The sequence below is a fragment of the Arachis hypogaea genome, chromosome 1 (assembly GCF_003086295.3).
Source record: "Arachis hypogaea cultivar Tifrunner chromosome 1, arahy.Tifrunner.gnm2.J5K5, whole genome shotgun sequence".
Classification (NCBI taxonomy): domain Eukaryota; kingdom Viridiplantae; phylum Streptophyta; class Magnoliopsida; order Fabales; family Fabaceae; genus Arachis; species Arachis hypogaea.
Genome location: NC_092036.1, coordinates 92,871,050 through 92,886,867, shown reverse-complemented (window position 1 = coordinate 92,886,867; position 15,818 = coordinate 92,871,050). Strand labels below are relative to the sequence as shown.

Below are 15,818 nucleotides of genomic sequence, written 5' to 3'. Positions count from 1 at the left end.
CATTCTGCTACCCTTACAGGCGTTTAAATGCCAGTAAGCTCCTCCTCCAGGGTGTGCTGTTTTTAATGTTGTTTTTGAATTTGCTTTGATTTTTGCAGTTGTTTTTGTGACTCCACATGATCATCAACCTAACGAAAATATAAAATAACAATGGAAAACAGAAATTTAACATAGATAAATAAAAATTTGGTTGCCTCCCAATAAGCGCTTCTTTAATGTCAATAGCTTGACAGTGAGCTCTCATGGAGCTTCACAGATATTCAAAGCATGGTTGGGGCCTTCCAACACCAAACTTAGAGTTTAAATGTGGGGGCTTTGGTTGACTCTGTATTGAGAGAAGCTTTTCATGCTTCCTCTCCATGGTTGCAGAGGGAGATTCTTAAGCCTTAAACACAAGGTAGTCTTCATTCAATTGAAGGATTAACTCTCTTCTCTATCCACATCAATCACAGCTCTTGATGTGGCTAGGAAGGGTCTTCCAAGGATGATGGATTCATCCTCCTCCTTCTTAGTATCTAGTGTTATAAAGTCAGTAGGGATGTAAAGGCCTTCAACCTTCACTAAGACATCCTCTATAAGTCCATAAGCTTGTTTCATGGATTTGTCTGCCATCTCTAGTGAGATTCTTGTAGCTTGCACCTCAAAGATCCCTAGTTTCTCCATTACAGAGAATGGCATGTGGTTTATACCTGACCCCAGGTCACATAGAGCTTTATCAAAGGTCATGGTGCCTATGGTGCATGGTATTAAGAACTTTCCGAGATCCGGTTTATTCTGAGGTATCTTCACCTGAGCCAAGGTGTTTAGTTCATCAATGAGCAGTGGAGGTTCATCCTCCCAAGTCTCATTACCAAATAACTTGGCATTCATCTTCATGATTGCTCTAATGTACTTAGTAACTTGCTCTTCAATAATATCTTCATCCTCTTCAGAGGAAAAATACTCATCAGAGCTCATGAATGGAAGAAGTAAGTTCAATGGAATCTCTATGGTCGCTGTATGAGTCTCATATTCCCTTGGTTCCTCAGAGGGGAACTCCCAAGTGGTCAGTGGGCGTCCCATGAGGTCCTCCTCATTGGGAATCACTGCCTTTCCCTCCTCCACAGGTTCGGCCATGTTGGACGTGTGGAAGGCCTTGCACTCTCTTTTTGGATTCTCTTCTGTGTTACTTTGGAGAGTGCTAGGAGGAGTTTCAGTAACTTTCTTACTCAGCTGACCCACTTGTGCCTCCAAATTTCTAATGGAGGATCTTATTTCATTCATGAAACTTAGTATGGTCTTAGATAGATCAGAGACTATGGTTGCTAAGCCAGAGAGGCTCTGCTCAGAATTCTCTGTCTGTTGCTGAGAAGATGATGGGAAAGGTTTGCTATTTCCAAACCTATTTCTCCTACCATTATTGTTATTGAAGCCTTGTTGAGGCTTCTGTTGATCCTTTGATGAGAAATTTGGGTGATTCCTCCATGAAAAATTGTAGGTGTTTCCATAGGGTTCTCCTATATAATTCACCTCTTCCATTGCAAGATTCTCAGGGTCATATGCTTCTCCTTCAGAGGAGGCTTCTTTAGCACTGCCAGATGCAGCTTGCAATCCAGTCAGATTCTGAGAAATTATATTGACTTGCTGAGTCAATATTTTGTTCTGAGCCAATATGACATTCAGAGTATCAATCTCAAGAATTCCTTTCTTCTGAGTTATCCCATTGTTCACAGGATTTCTTTCAGAAGTGTACATGAACTAGTTATTTACAACCATTTCAATGAGTTCCTGGGCTTCTGTAGGCGTTTTCTTCAGATGAATAGATCCGCCTGCAGAATGGTCCAATGACATATTGGATAACTCAGACAGACCATCATAGAAGATACCTATGTTGCTCCATTCTAAAAGCATGTCAGAGGGACACCTTCTGATCAATCGCTTGTATCTTTCCCAAGCTTCATAGAGGGATTCACGTTCCTTCTGTTTGAAGGTTTGAACTTTCACTCTAAGGTTACTCATCTTTTGAGGTGGAAAGAATTTAGCTAAGAAGGCATTGACTAGCTTTTCCCAAGAGTTCAGGCTGTCTCTAGGTTATGAATTCAACCATATACTAGCTCTATCTCTTACAACAAAAGGGACGAGCATAAGTCTGTAGACCTCGGGATCAACTCCATTGGTCTTAACAGTGTCACAGATTTGCAAGAATTCAGCCAAGAACTAATGAGGATCTTCCAATGGAAGTCCACGAAACTTGCAATTCTGTTGCATCAGAGAAACCAATTGAGGCTTAAGCTCAAAGTTGTTTGCTCCAATGCCAGGAATAGAGATGCTTCTTCCATAGAAGTCGGGAGTAGGTGCAGTAAAGTCACCAAGCACCTTCCTTACACTGTTGGCATTGTTGTTATTTTTGGCTGCCATGTCTTCTTCTTTTTCGAAAATTTCTGTCAGGTCCTCTCCAGAGAGTTGTGCTTTAGCTTCTCTTAACTTCCTTTTTAGAGTCATTTCAGGTTCAGGATCAGCTTCAACAAGAATGCCTTTATCTTTGTTCCTACTCATATAAAAGAGAAGAAAACAAAGAAAGTATGGAATCATCTATGTCACAGTATAGAGATTCCTTGATGTGTCAGAGAAAAAGAAGAGTAGAAGGATGAGGTAGATAAAGAAGAATTCGAACTTATAGAGAGAGAGGGGGTCCGAATTATCAAAGGAGGATAAGTGTTAATGATTAAGTAGAAAAAGATGAGAGAGAGAGAGAGTTTTCGAAAATTAAAAAGATTTTTGAAAAGGTGGTTAGTGATTTTCGAAAATTAGGAGTGGAAAAGTGGTTAGGTAGTTTTGAAAAAGATAAGAAATAGTGATTAGTTGAAAAAGATTTGAAAATAATTTTGAAAATATAAGTTTTGAAATCAAATTAAAAGAGATATGATTGAAAAAAAAATTGATTTTTAAAAAGATATTATTTTAAAAAGATGTGATTGAAAAGATATGGTTGAAAAAGATTTTATTTTTAAGATTGATGACTTGACTAACAAGAAATTAAAAGATATGATTCTAAAATTCAAATATTGAACCTTTTCTTAACAAGAAAGTAACAAACTTGAAATTTTTGAATCACGTCATTAATTGTTAGCAAGGATTTTTAAAAATATTAAAAGAAAAATGAAAAAGATTTGATTTTGAAAAAGATATGATTGATAAGAGAGGATATGAAAAAGATAAGATTTTGAAAATTTAGTTTTAAAACTTGAAAAATTGAAAAAGATTTGGATTGAAAACAAAATTTCCTCCCTGGTGCTACCCTGGCATTAAACGCCCAGAATGGTATCCATTCTGGCGTTTAACGCCCACTTGGCTACTTCCTTGGGTGTTAAATGGCCAGCCAGGTACCCTGGCTGGCGTTTAAACGCTAGAATTCCTTTTTCACTGGGCGTTTTGAATTTTTTTTGAATTTTTAATGATGAGAGAGAAAAATAACAAAATGAAATTAAACATGTAAAACTAAGATCAAAACAAGAAATGCATGCAAGAACACTTTGAATGTCAAGGTGAGAACCAAGAACACTATGAAGGTCACGATGAACATTAAAAACACATTTTTGAAAATTTTTTAGAAAAGAAAGACATGCAAGACACCAAACTTAGAAATTTTCATATTAGAGACACTAACAAATTGAGAATGCACATGAGAAACAACAGAAGACACAAAATAAGAGAATTTAAAGATCAGAAAAAGAAAATCATCAAGAACAACTTGAAGATCAATGAAAAACACAATGCATGAGTTTTCAAAAATTCGCAAGAAAAATGAAAACATGCAATTGACACCAAACTTAAAAATTGACACTAGACTCAAACAAGAAGCACAAAATATTTTTGATTTTATGATTTTAGGATTTTTTTGTATTTTTTTTTTGAAAATTATTTTGAAGAAGAAAATAAGAAACTCAAAATTTTTTATAAGAATTCCTGGAATCATGCAATGTTAGTCTAAAGCTTCAGTCTAAAAAGATTAGACAGGGCTAAACAAGCTTCAGCAGGACATTACATACAACAGCCAAATTGATGGGAATCAACTGGCTCCTGTAATGACAAAAGCATCATCTGCAACTCTAGAATTCATTCTTAAAAATTCTGAAGAACAAAATAAAAAGAAAAATACCTAATCTAAGCAACAAGATGAACCTTCAGTTGTCCAAACTCGAACAATCCCCGGCAACGACGCCAAAAACTTAGTACACGAAATTGTGAGTTCACACTTTCCTTACAACTCCAGGCAACTCACTAGCAAGTGCACTGGGTCGTCCAAGTAATACCTTACGTGAGTAAGGGTCGATCCCACGGAGATTATCGGCTTGAAGCAAGCTATGGTCATCCTGTGAATCTCAGTCAGGCGGATTCAAATGGTTATGAGGTTTTGATGATTAAAAGAGAAATAAAACATAAAATAGGATAGAGATACTTATGCAATTCATTGGTGGGAATTTCAGATAAGCGTATGGAGATGCTTTGTTCCTCCTGAATCTCGACTTTCCTACTGCCTTCATCCAGTCATGCGTACTCCTTTCCATGGCTAGCTATATGTTGAGGGATCACCGTTGTCAATGGCTACCATCCGTCCTCTCAGTAAAAATGGTCTGGCTACGGGTTACGTAGGGCTAATCATCTGTCGGTTCTCGATCGTGTCGGAATAAGATCCATTGATTCTTTTGCACACTGTCACTGCACCCAGCACTCACGAGTTTGAAGTTCGTCACAGTCATCCCATCACAGATCCTACTTGGAATACCACAGACAAGGTTTAGACTTTCTGGATCTCAAGAATGCTGCCAATTGATTCTAGGTTATACCACAAAGACTCTGATCGGAGTGGAAGGCTCTGTTGTCATGAGAGGCAACCATGCATCGTGAACCAGGAGGCCAAGAGATATGCATTCAAGCTCATTTTCAGGTAGAACATAAGTGGTTGTCAGGCACGCATTCATAAGTGAGAATGGTGATGAGTGTCACTAGATCATCACATTCATCATGTTGAAGTGCGAATGGATATCTTAGAACAAGAATAAGCTTGAATTGAATAGAAAACAGTAGTAATTGCATTAATTCATGAGGAACAGCAGAGCTCCACACCTTAATCTATGAGGTATAGAAACTCCACCGTTGAAAATACATAAGAACAAGGTGAATGGCCATGCCTCCCAAATAGCATGAAACAATCGAAAAAAGGTTCAAATACCTGATCCCAAGATCAAAGATGATCAAAAGATGAAAATACAATAGTAAAAGGACCTATTTATAATGAACTAGTGACCTAGGGTTTGCAGAAATAAGTAAATGATGTAGAAATCCACTTCCGGGGCCCACTTGGTGTGTGCTTGGGCTGAGCATTGAATCTTTCACGTGCATAGGCTTTTCTTGGAGTTAAACGCTGGTGCACAAAATTGTGATCATCAACAATGGCACCAAAGACTTGGAGCTCTCAAACGTGAATCACACTTTGTCACAACTTCGCACAACTAACTAGCAAGTTGGTGCACGAAATTGTGATCTCTAATAATGGCATTCAACTTGGTATGCGTGTTTATAACTCAGCACTTTCTTCACAACCTCGCACAACTAACCAGCAAGTGCACTGGGTCATCCAAGTAATAAACCTTACGTGAGTAAGGCTCGATCCCACGCCTATCTGAAGCAAGCTATGGTCATCTTGAAATTCTCTGTTAGGCGAATAATATATGGCTATGGAGTTTTTGAATAATAATAACAAATAAACAGAAGATAAAGATAGAAATACTTATGTAAATCATTGATGGGAATTTCAGATAGGCGTATGAAGATGCTATGCTCCTTCTGAATCTCTGCTTTCCTACTACCTTCATCCAATCCTTCTCACTCCTTTCCATGGAAAGCTGTATGTAGGGCATCACCGTTGTCAATAGCTACATCCCATCCTCTCAGTGAAAATGGTCAAATGCTCTGTCACAGCACGGCTAATCATCTGTCGGTTCTCGATCATGTTGGAATAGAATCCATTGATTCTTTTGCATTTGTCATCACGCCCAACAATCGCGAGTTTGAAGCTCATCACAGTTATTCAATCCCTGAATCCTACTCGAAATACCACAGAAAAGGTTCAGAATTTCTGGATTCTCATGAATGCCGCCATCAATTCTAGCTTATACCACGAAGATTCTGATTAAGGAATCTAAGAGATATGCGTCCGGCCTAAGGTAGAACGGAAGTGGTTATCAGGCACGCGTTCATAGGTGAGAATGATGATGAGTGTCACGGATCATCACATTCGTCATGGTTAAGTGCAACGAATATCTTAGAACAGGAATAAACTGAATTGAATAGAAAATAGTAGTAATTGAATTAAAACTTGAGGTACAGCAGAGTTCCACACCCTTAATCTATGGTGTATAGAAACTCCACCGTTAAAAATACATAAGTGATGGTGGTCAAGGCATGGTCAAATGGCCAGCCCCCAAGACGTGATCATAGGATCAAAAATACAATCCAGGATCCAGGATGTGGTCAAAGACATCTAATACAGTAGTAAAATGTCCTATTTATACTAGACTAGCTACTAGGGTTTACAGAAGTAAGTAATTGATGCAGAAATCCACTTCCGGGGCTCACTTGGTGTGTGCTTGGGCTGTGCTTGAGCTTTACACGTGTAGAGGTCTCTTTTGGAGTTGAACGCCAAGTTGTAACGTGTTTTTGGCGTTTAACTCTGGTTCGTGATGTGTTTCTGGTGTTTGACTCCAGAATGCAGCATGGAACTGGCGTTGAGTGCCAATTTACGTCGTATAATCTTGAATAAAGTATGGACTATTATATATTTCTGGAAAGCTCTAGATGTCTAATTTCCAACGCCGTTGAGGGCGCGCCATTAGGAATTCTATAGCTCCAGAAAAGCCATTTCAAGTGCAGGGAAGTCAGAATCCAACAGCATCAGCAGTCCTTTGTCAGCCTTCTATTAGAGTTTTGCTCAGGTCCCTCAACTTCAGCCAGAAATTACCTGAAATCACAGAAGAACACACAAACTCATAGTAAAGTCCAGAAATGTGAATTTAACATAAAAACTAATGAAAACATCCCTAAAAGTAGCTAGATCTTACTAAAAACTACTTAAAAACAAGCCAAAAAACGTATAAATTATCTCTCATCACAACACCAAACTTAAATTGTTGCTTGTCCCCTAGCAACTGAAAATCAATTAGGATAAAAAGAAGAGAATATACTATAAAGCTCAGAATATCAATGAATATTAATTCTAATTAGATGAGCGGGACTTGTAACTTTTTACTTCTGAACAGTTTTGGCATCTCACTTTATCCTTTGAAGTTTAGAATGATTGGCATCTCTAGGAACTTAGAATTTCAGATAGTGTTATTGATTCTCCTAGTTAAGTTTGTTGATTCTTGAACACAACTACTTTCATGAGTTTTGGCCGTGGCCCTAAGCACTTTATTTTCCAGTATTACCACCGGATACATAAATGCCACAGACACATGACTGAGTGAACCTTTTTAGATTGTGACTCAGCTTTGCTACAATCCCCAATTAGAGGTGTCCAGAGCTCTTAAGCACACTCTTTTTGCTTTGGATCACGACTTTAACCACTCAGTCTCAAGCTTTTCACTTGGACTTGCATGCCACAAGCACATGGTTAGGGACAGGTTGATTTAGCCGCTTAGGCCTGGATTTTATTTCCTTGGGCCCTCCTATCCATTGATGCTCAAACCCTTGGATCCTTTTTACCCTTGCCTTTTGGTTTTAAGGGCTATTGGCTTTTTCTGCTTGCTTTTTCTTTTTCTTTCTATTTTTTTTGCCCCTTTTTTTTTCGCAAACTTTTGCTATTCACTGGTTTTTCTTGCTTCAAGAATCAATTTCATGATTTTTCAGATTATGAATAGCATTTCTCTTTCTTCATCATTCTTTCAAGAGCCAACAATTTTAACATTCATAAACAACAAGATAAAAAATATGCACTGTTCAAGCATTCATTCAGAAAACAAAAAGTATTGTCACCACATCAATATAATTAAACTAATTTCAAGGATAAATTCGAAACTCATGTACTTCTTGTTCTTTTGAATTAGGAACATTTTTCATTTAAGAGAGGTGAAGGATTCATGGAATTATTCATAGCTTTAAGACATAGTTACTACATACTAATGATCATGTAATAAAGACACAAACATAGATAACATAAATCTTAAAAATTGAAAAAAAAAACAGAAAAATAAGAACAAGGAAAGAGTCTACCTTAGTGATGGTGGCACTTTCTTCTTGAAGAACCAATGATGTCTTTGAGTTCTTCTATGTCTCTTCCTTGCCTTTGTTACTTGATCCCTAGTGATTTTGGTGCTCCTATCATTAGTTGCTCCCAATAATTGTGTGGAGGAAAATGTATCCCCTGAGGTATCTCAGGGATCTCTTGATTTGCAGTCAAATGCTCTACTATTGAGCTATGGACCCTTGAGATGAATCTCTCCATTTCCCATGACTCAGAGGTGGTAGCTTTTGTCCTCCCTTTTCTCTTCTTTTTTTTTTTTGAGGTTTCTGGTGCACGAAATTGTGATCAATACTTTTCACAACTCAAATAATCCCCGGTGATGAATCCAAAAACTTGGTGTTCAATACCATGGCATAAACACAACTTCGCACAACTAACCAGCAAGTGTACCGGGTCGTCCAAGTAATAAACCTTACGCGAGTAAGGGTCGATCCCACAGAGATTGTTGGTATGAAGCAAGCTATGGTCACCTTGTAAATCTTAGTCAGGCAAACTCAAATGGTTATGAATGATGAATAAAATATAAAGATAAAGATAGAGATACTTATGCAATTCATTGGTGGGAATTTCAGATAAGCGTATGGAGATGCTGTGTTCCTTCCGTCTCTCTGCTTTCCTACTGTCTTCATCCAATCCTTCTTACTCCTTTCCATGGCAAGCTGTATGTACGGGTTTCACCGTTGTCAGTGGCTACCTCCCATCCTCTCAGTGAAAATGTTCAACGCACCCTGTCACGGCACGGCTATTCATCTGTCGGTTCTCAATCAGGTTGGAATAGAATCCAGTGATTCTATTGCGTCTGTCACTAACGCCCAGCCTTCAGGAGTTTGAAGCTCGTCACAGTCATTCAATCATTGAATCCTACTCAGAATACCACAGACAAGGTTTAGACTTTCCGGATTCTCTTGAATGCCGCCATCAATTCTAGCTTATACCACGAAGATTCCGGTTAAAGAATCCAAGAGATATCCACCCAATATAAGGTAGAACGGAGGTGGTTGTCAGGCACACGTTCATGGGTGAGAATGATGATGAGTGTCACGGATCATCACATTCATCAAGTTGAAGAAAAAGTGATATCTTAGAACAAGAACAAGCTGAATTGAATAGAAGAACAATAGTAATTGCATTAATACTCGAGGTACAGCAGAGCTCCACACCGTAATCTATGGTGTGTAGAAACTCCACCGTTGAAAATACATAAGAACAAGGTCTAGGCATGGCCGTGAGGCCAGCCTCCAAACGTGATCAAAAGATCTAAAAAGATCCAAAGATTCAAAGATCTAAAGATGAAAATACAATAGTAAAAGGTCCTACTTATAGAGAACTAGTAGCCTAGGGTTTACAAAGATGAGTAAATGACATAAAAATCCACTTCCGGGCCCACTTGGTGTGTGCTTGGGCTGAGCATTGATGCATTTTCGTGTAGAGACTTCTCTTGGAGTTAAACGCCAGCTTTTGTGCCAGTTTGGGCGTTTAACTCCCACTCTTGTGCCAGTTCCGGCGTTTAACGCTGGGAATTCTGAGGGTGACTTTGAACGCCAGTTTGGGCCATCAAATATTGGGCAAAGTATGAACTATCATATATTGCTGGAAAGCCCAGGATGTCTACTTTCCAACGCCGTTGAGAGCGCGCCAATTGAGCTTCTGTAGCTCCAGAAAATCCACTTCAAGTGCAGGGAGGTCAGAATCCAACAGCATCTGCAGTCCTTTTCAGTCTCTGAATCAGATTTTTGCTCAGGTCCCTCAATTTCAGCCAGAAAATACCTGAAATCACAGAAAAACACACAAACCCGTAGTAAAGTCCAGAAAAGTGAATTTTAACTAAAAACTAATAAAAATATACTAAAAACTAACTAGATCATACTAAAAACAAACTAAAAACAATGCCAAAAAGCGTACAAATTATCCGCTTATCACAACACCAAACTTAAATTGTTGCTTGTCCTCAAGCAACTGAAAATCAAATAAGATAAAAAGAAGAGAATATACAATGAATTCTAAAAACATCTATGAAGATCAGTATTAATTAGATGAGTGGGGCTTTTAGCTTTTTGCCTCTGAACAGTTTTGGCATCTCACTCTATCCTTTGAAATTCAGAATGATTAGCTTCTTTAGGAACTCAGAATCCAGATAGTGTTATTGATTCTCCTAGTTAGGTATGATGATTCTTGAACACAGCTACTTATTGAGTCTTGGCCGTGGCCCAAAGCACTCTGTCTTCCAGTATTACCACCGGATACATACATGCCACAGACACATAATTGGGTGAACCTTTTCAGATTGTGACTCAGCTTTGCTAGAGTCCCCAATTAGAGGTGTCCAGGGTTCTTAAGCACACTCTTTTTGCCTTGGATCACAACTTTATTTCTTTCTTTTTCTCTCTCTTTTTTTCGTTTTTCTCTTTTTCCCTCTTTTTTTCATTTTTTTTTGTATTCACTGCTTTTTCTTGCTTTAAGAATCATTTTTATGATTTTTCAGATCCTCAGTAACATGTCTCCTTTTTCATCATTCTTTCAAGAGCCAACATTCATGAACCACAAATTCAAAAGACATATGCACTGTTTAAGCATACATTCAGAAAACAAAAATATTGCCACCACATCAAAATAATTAAACTGTTATAAAATTCAAAATTCATGCAATTCTTCTCTTTTTCAATTAAGAACATTTTTCATTTAAGAGAGGTGATGGATTCATAGGACATTCATAACTTTAAGGCATAGACACTAATGATCACAAGACACAAACATAGATAAACATAAGCACTAAAAATTCGAAAAACAGGAAAATAAAGAACAAGGAGATTAAAGAACGGGTCCACCTCAGTGATGGCGGCTTGTTCTTCCTCTTGAAGATCCTATGGAGTGCTTGAGCTCCTCAATGTCTCTTCCTTGCCTTTGTTGCTCCTCTCTCATGATTCTTTGATCTTCTCTAATTTCATGGAGGAGGATGGAGTGTTCTTGGTGCTCCACCCTTAGTTGTCCCATGTTGGAACTCAATTCTCCTAGGGAGGTGTTTAGTTGCTCCCAATAGTTTTGTGGAGGAAAGTGCATCCCTTGAGGCATCTCAGGGATTTGATGATGAGAGGGGTCTCTTGTTTGCTCCATCCTCTTCTTAGTAATGGGCTTGTCCTCATCAATGGGGATGTCTCCCTCTATGTCAACTCCAACTGAATAACAGAGGTGACAAATGAGATGAGAAAAGGCTAACCTTGCCAAGGTAGAGGACTTGTCCGCCATCTTATAGAGTTCTTGGGATATAACCTCATGAACTTCTATTTCTTCTCCAATCATGATGCTATGAATCATGATAGCCCGGTCTATAGTAACTTCAGACCGGTTGCTAGTGGGAATGATTGAGCGTTGGATAAACTCCAACCATCCCCTAGCCACAGGCTTGAGGTCATGCCTTCTCAATTGAACCGGCTTTCCTCTTGAATCTCTCTTCCATTGGGCGCCCTCTTCACAAATGACTGTGAGGACTTGGTCCAACCTTTGATCAAAGTTGACCCTTCTAGTGTAAGGATGTTCATCTCCTTGCATCATGGGCAAGTTGAATGCCAACCTTACATTTTCTGGACTAAAATCCAAGTATTTCCCCCGAACCATAGTAAGCCAATTCTTTGGGTCCGGGTTCACACTTTGATCATGGTTCTTGGTGATCCATGCATTGGCATAGAACTCTTGAACCATTAAGATTCCGACTTGTTGAATGGGGTTGGTAAGAACTTCCCAATCTCTTCTCCGGATATTCACTCTTTTTGAGTTTGAAAGGGACCTCGAGGATCACCTTCTTCAAGGCAACAACTTCATAGAAGTGGTCTTGATGCACCCTTGAGATGAATCTCTCCATCTCCCATGACTCGGAGGTGGAAGCTTTTGCCTTCCCTTTCCTCTTTCTAGAGGTTTCTCCGGCCTTGGATGCCATAAATGGTTATGGAAAAACAAAAAGCAATGCTTTTACCACACCAAACTTAAAAGGTTGCTCGTCTTCGAGCAAAAGAAGAAAGAAGAGAGTAGAAGAAGAAGAAATAAAGGAGAAGGAAATGGCTTTGTGGTTCGGCCAAAGGGGGAGAAGTAGTGTTTAAGTTGTGTGAAAATGAAGGAGTGAAGATGGGTTTATATAGGGGTGAAGGGAGGGGTAGGGTTCGGCTATGGGAGGGTGGGTTTGGGTGGGGAAGTGACTTGAATTTGAATGGTGAGGTAGGTGGGGTTTTATGAAGGATGGATGTGAGTGGTGAAGAGAAAGATAGGATTTGATAGGTGAAGGGTTTTTGGGGAAGAGGTGTTGAGGTGATTGGTGAATGGATGAAGAAGAGAGAGAGTGGTGGGGTAGGTGGGGATCCTGTGGGGTCCACAGATCCTGAGGTGTCAAGGAAAAGTCATCCCTGCACCAAGTGGCGAGCAAAATTGCTCCCTGTGCCAATTCTGGCGTTAAACGCCGGGCTGGTGCCCATTTCTGGCGTTTAACGCCAACTTCTTGCCCTTTCCTGGCGTTTAACGCCAGTCTGGTGCCCCTTTCTAGCGTTAAACGCCCAGAATGGTGCCAGACTAGGCGTTAAACGCCCATCTGCTAGCCTTACTGGCGTTTAAACGCAAGCAGGTTCTTCCTCCAGGGTGTGCCATTTTTCTTTCTGTTTTTCATTCTGTTTTGCTTTTTCAATTGATTTTGTGACTTCTCATGATCATCAACCTACATAAAACATAAAATAACAAAGGAAAATAGATAAAATATAACATTGGATTGCCTCCCAACAAGCGCTTCTTTAATGTCAGTAGCTTGACAGAGGGCTCTCATGGAGCTTCACAGATGCTCAGAGCAATGTTGGAACCTCCCAACACCAAACTTAGAGTTTGAATGTGGGGGTTCAACACCAAACTTAGAATTTGGTTGTGGCCTCCCAACACCAAACTTAGAGTTTGACTGTGGGGGCTCTGTTTGGCTCTGTTTTGAGAGAAGCTCTTCATGCTTCCTCTCCATGGTGATAGACAGATATCCTTGAGCCTTAAACACAAAGGATTCTTTATTCACTTGAATGATCAATTCTCCTCTATCAACATCAATCACAGCCTTTGTTGTGGCTAGGAAGGGTCTGCCAAGGATGATGGATTCATCCATGCACTTCCCAGTCTCTAGGACTATGAAATCAGCAAGGATGTAATGGTTTTCAACTTTTACCAGAACATCCTCTACAAGTCCATAAGCTTGTTTTCTTGAGTTGTTTGCCATCTCTAGTGAGATTTTTGCAGCTTGCACCTCAAAGATCCCTAGCTTCTCCATTACAGAGAGAGGCATGAGGTTTACACTTGACCCTAGGTCACACAAGGCCTTCTTGAAGGTCATGGTGCCTATGGCACAAGGTATTGAGAACTTCTCAGGATTTTGTCTCTTTTGAGGTAATTTCTGCCTAGATAAGTCATCCAGTTCTTTGGTGAGCAAAGGGGGTTCATCCTCCCAAGTCTCATTGCCAAATAACTTGTCATTTAGCTTCATGATTGCTCCAAGGTATTTAGCAACTTGCTCTTCAATGACATATTCATCCTCTTCAGAGGAAGAATACTCATCAGAGCTCATGAATGGCAGAAGTAAATCCAATGGGATCTCTATGGTCTCATTTTGAGCCTCAGATTCCCACGGTTCCTCATTAGGGAACTCATTGGAGGTCAGTGGACGTCCATTGAGGTCTTCCTCAGTCGCATTCACTGCCTCTCCCGCCTCTCCAAATTCGGCCATGTTGATGGCCTTGCACTCTCCTTTTGGATTTTCTTCTGTATTGCTTGGAAGAGTACTAGGAGGGAGTTCAGTAATTTTCTTGCTCAGCTGACCCACTTGTGCCTCCAAGTTTCTAATGGAGGACCTTGTTTCAGTCATGAAACTTTGAGTGGTTTTGATTAGATCAGAGACCATGGTTGCTAAGTCAGAGGCATTTTGCTTAGAACTCTCTGTCTGTTGCTGAGAAGATGATGGAAAAGGCTTGCCATTGCTAAACCTGTTTCTTCCACCATTATTATTGTTGAAACCTTGTTGAGGTCTCTATTGATCCTTCCATGAGAGATTTGGATGATTTCTCCATGAGGGATTATAAGTGTTTCCATATGGTTCTCCCATGTAATTCACCTCTTCCATTGAAGGGTTCTCAGGATCATAAGCTTCTTCTTCAGATGAGGCTTCCTTAGTACTGCCCGGTGCATTTTGCATTCCAGACAGACTTTGAGAAATCAAATTGACTTGCTGAGTCAATATCTTGTTCTGAGCCAATATGGCATTCAGAGTATCAATCTCAAGAACCCCTTTCTTCTGATTAGTCTCATTGTTCACAGGATTCCTTTCAGAAGTGTACATGAATTGGTTATTTGCAACCATTTCAATTAGTTCTTGAGCTTCTGTAGGCGTCTTCTTCAGATGAAGAGATCCTCCAGCAGAACTATCCAAAGACATCTTGGACAGTACAGACAGACCATCATAGAAAATACCTATGATGCTCCATTCAGAAAGCATATCAGAGGGACACTTTCTGATTAATTGTTTGTATCTTTCCCAAGCTTCATAGAGGGATTCTCCTTCCTTCTGTATGAAGGTTTGGACTTCTACTCTAAGCTTACTCAATTTTTGAGGTGGAAAGAACTTTGCCAAGAAGGCATTGACTAGCTTTTCCCAAGAGTTCAGGCTTTCTTTAGGTTGTGAGTCCAACCATATTCTAGCTCTGTCTCTTACAGCAAAAGGGAATAGCATAAGTCTGTAGACCTTAGGGTCAACCCCATTAGTCTTGACAGTGTCACAGATTTGCAAGAACTCAGCTAAAAATTGATGAGGATCTTCCAATGGAAGTCCATGGAACTTGCAATTCTGTTGCATTAGAGAAACTAATTGAGGCTTAAGCTCAAAGTTGTTTGCTCCAATGGCAGGGATAGAGATGCTTCTCCCATAGAAGTCGGGAGTAGGTGCAGTAAAGTCACCCAGCACCTTCCTTGCATTGTTGGCATTGTTGTTGTTTTCGGCTGCCATGGGGTCTTCTTCTTTGAAGATTTCTGTTAGGTCCTCTACAGAGAGTTGTGCCTTAGCTTCTCTTAGCTTTCGCTTCAAGGTCCTTTCAGGTTCAGGGTCAGCCTCAACAAGAATGCTTTTGTCTTTGCTCCTGCTCATATGAAAGAGAAGAGAACAAGAAAATATGGAATCCTCTATGTCACAGTATAGAGATTCCTTGATGTGTCAGAGGAAAAGAAAAATAGAAGGCAGGAGTAGAAGAATTCGAACTTATCAAGAGAGATGGAGTTCGAATTGTTCATTGAAGAATAGTGTTAGTCCATAAATAGAAGGATATGAGAAGAGGGAAAGAAGTTTTCGAAAATTAAGTAAAAGATTTTAAAAACATTTGAAAAATAGTATTTGATTTTCGAAAACTAAGTGTGGAAAAGAAATCAAGTGGTTTTTGAAAAAGATTTTGAAATTAGAAAATAAAAAAGATATGATTGAAAACTATTTTGAAAAAGATGTGATTAAAAAGATATGATTTGAAAAACAATTTAAAAAGAT

General features: G+C 39.4%; 1 non-coding gene across 1 annotated transcript; it reads left to right on the top strand.

The window, feature by feature from the left end:
- Positions 1 to 14,777: 14,777 nt before the first annotated feature.
- LOC112716193 (small nucleolar RNA R71) lies at positions 14,778 to 14,885 on the top strand. Its single transcript, XR_003160204.1, has one exon. It is a non-coding gene; the product is annotated as a small nucleolar RNA R71 (small nucleolar RNA).
- Positions 14,886 to 15,818: the final 933 nt, after the last annotated feature.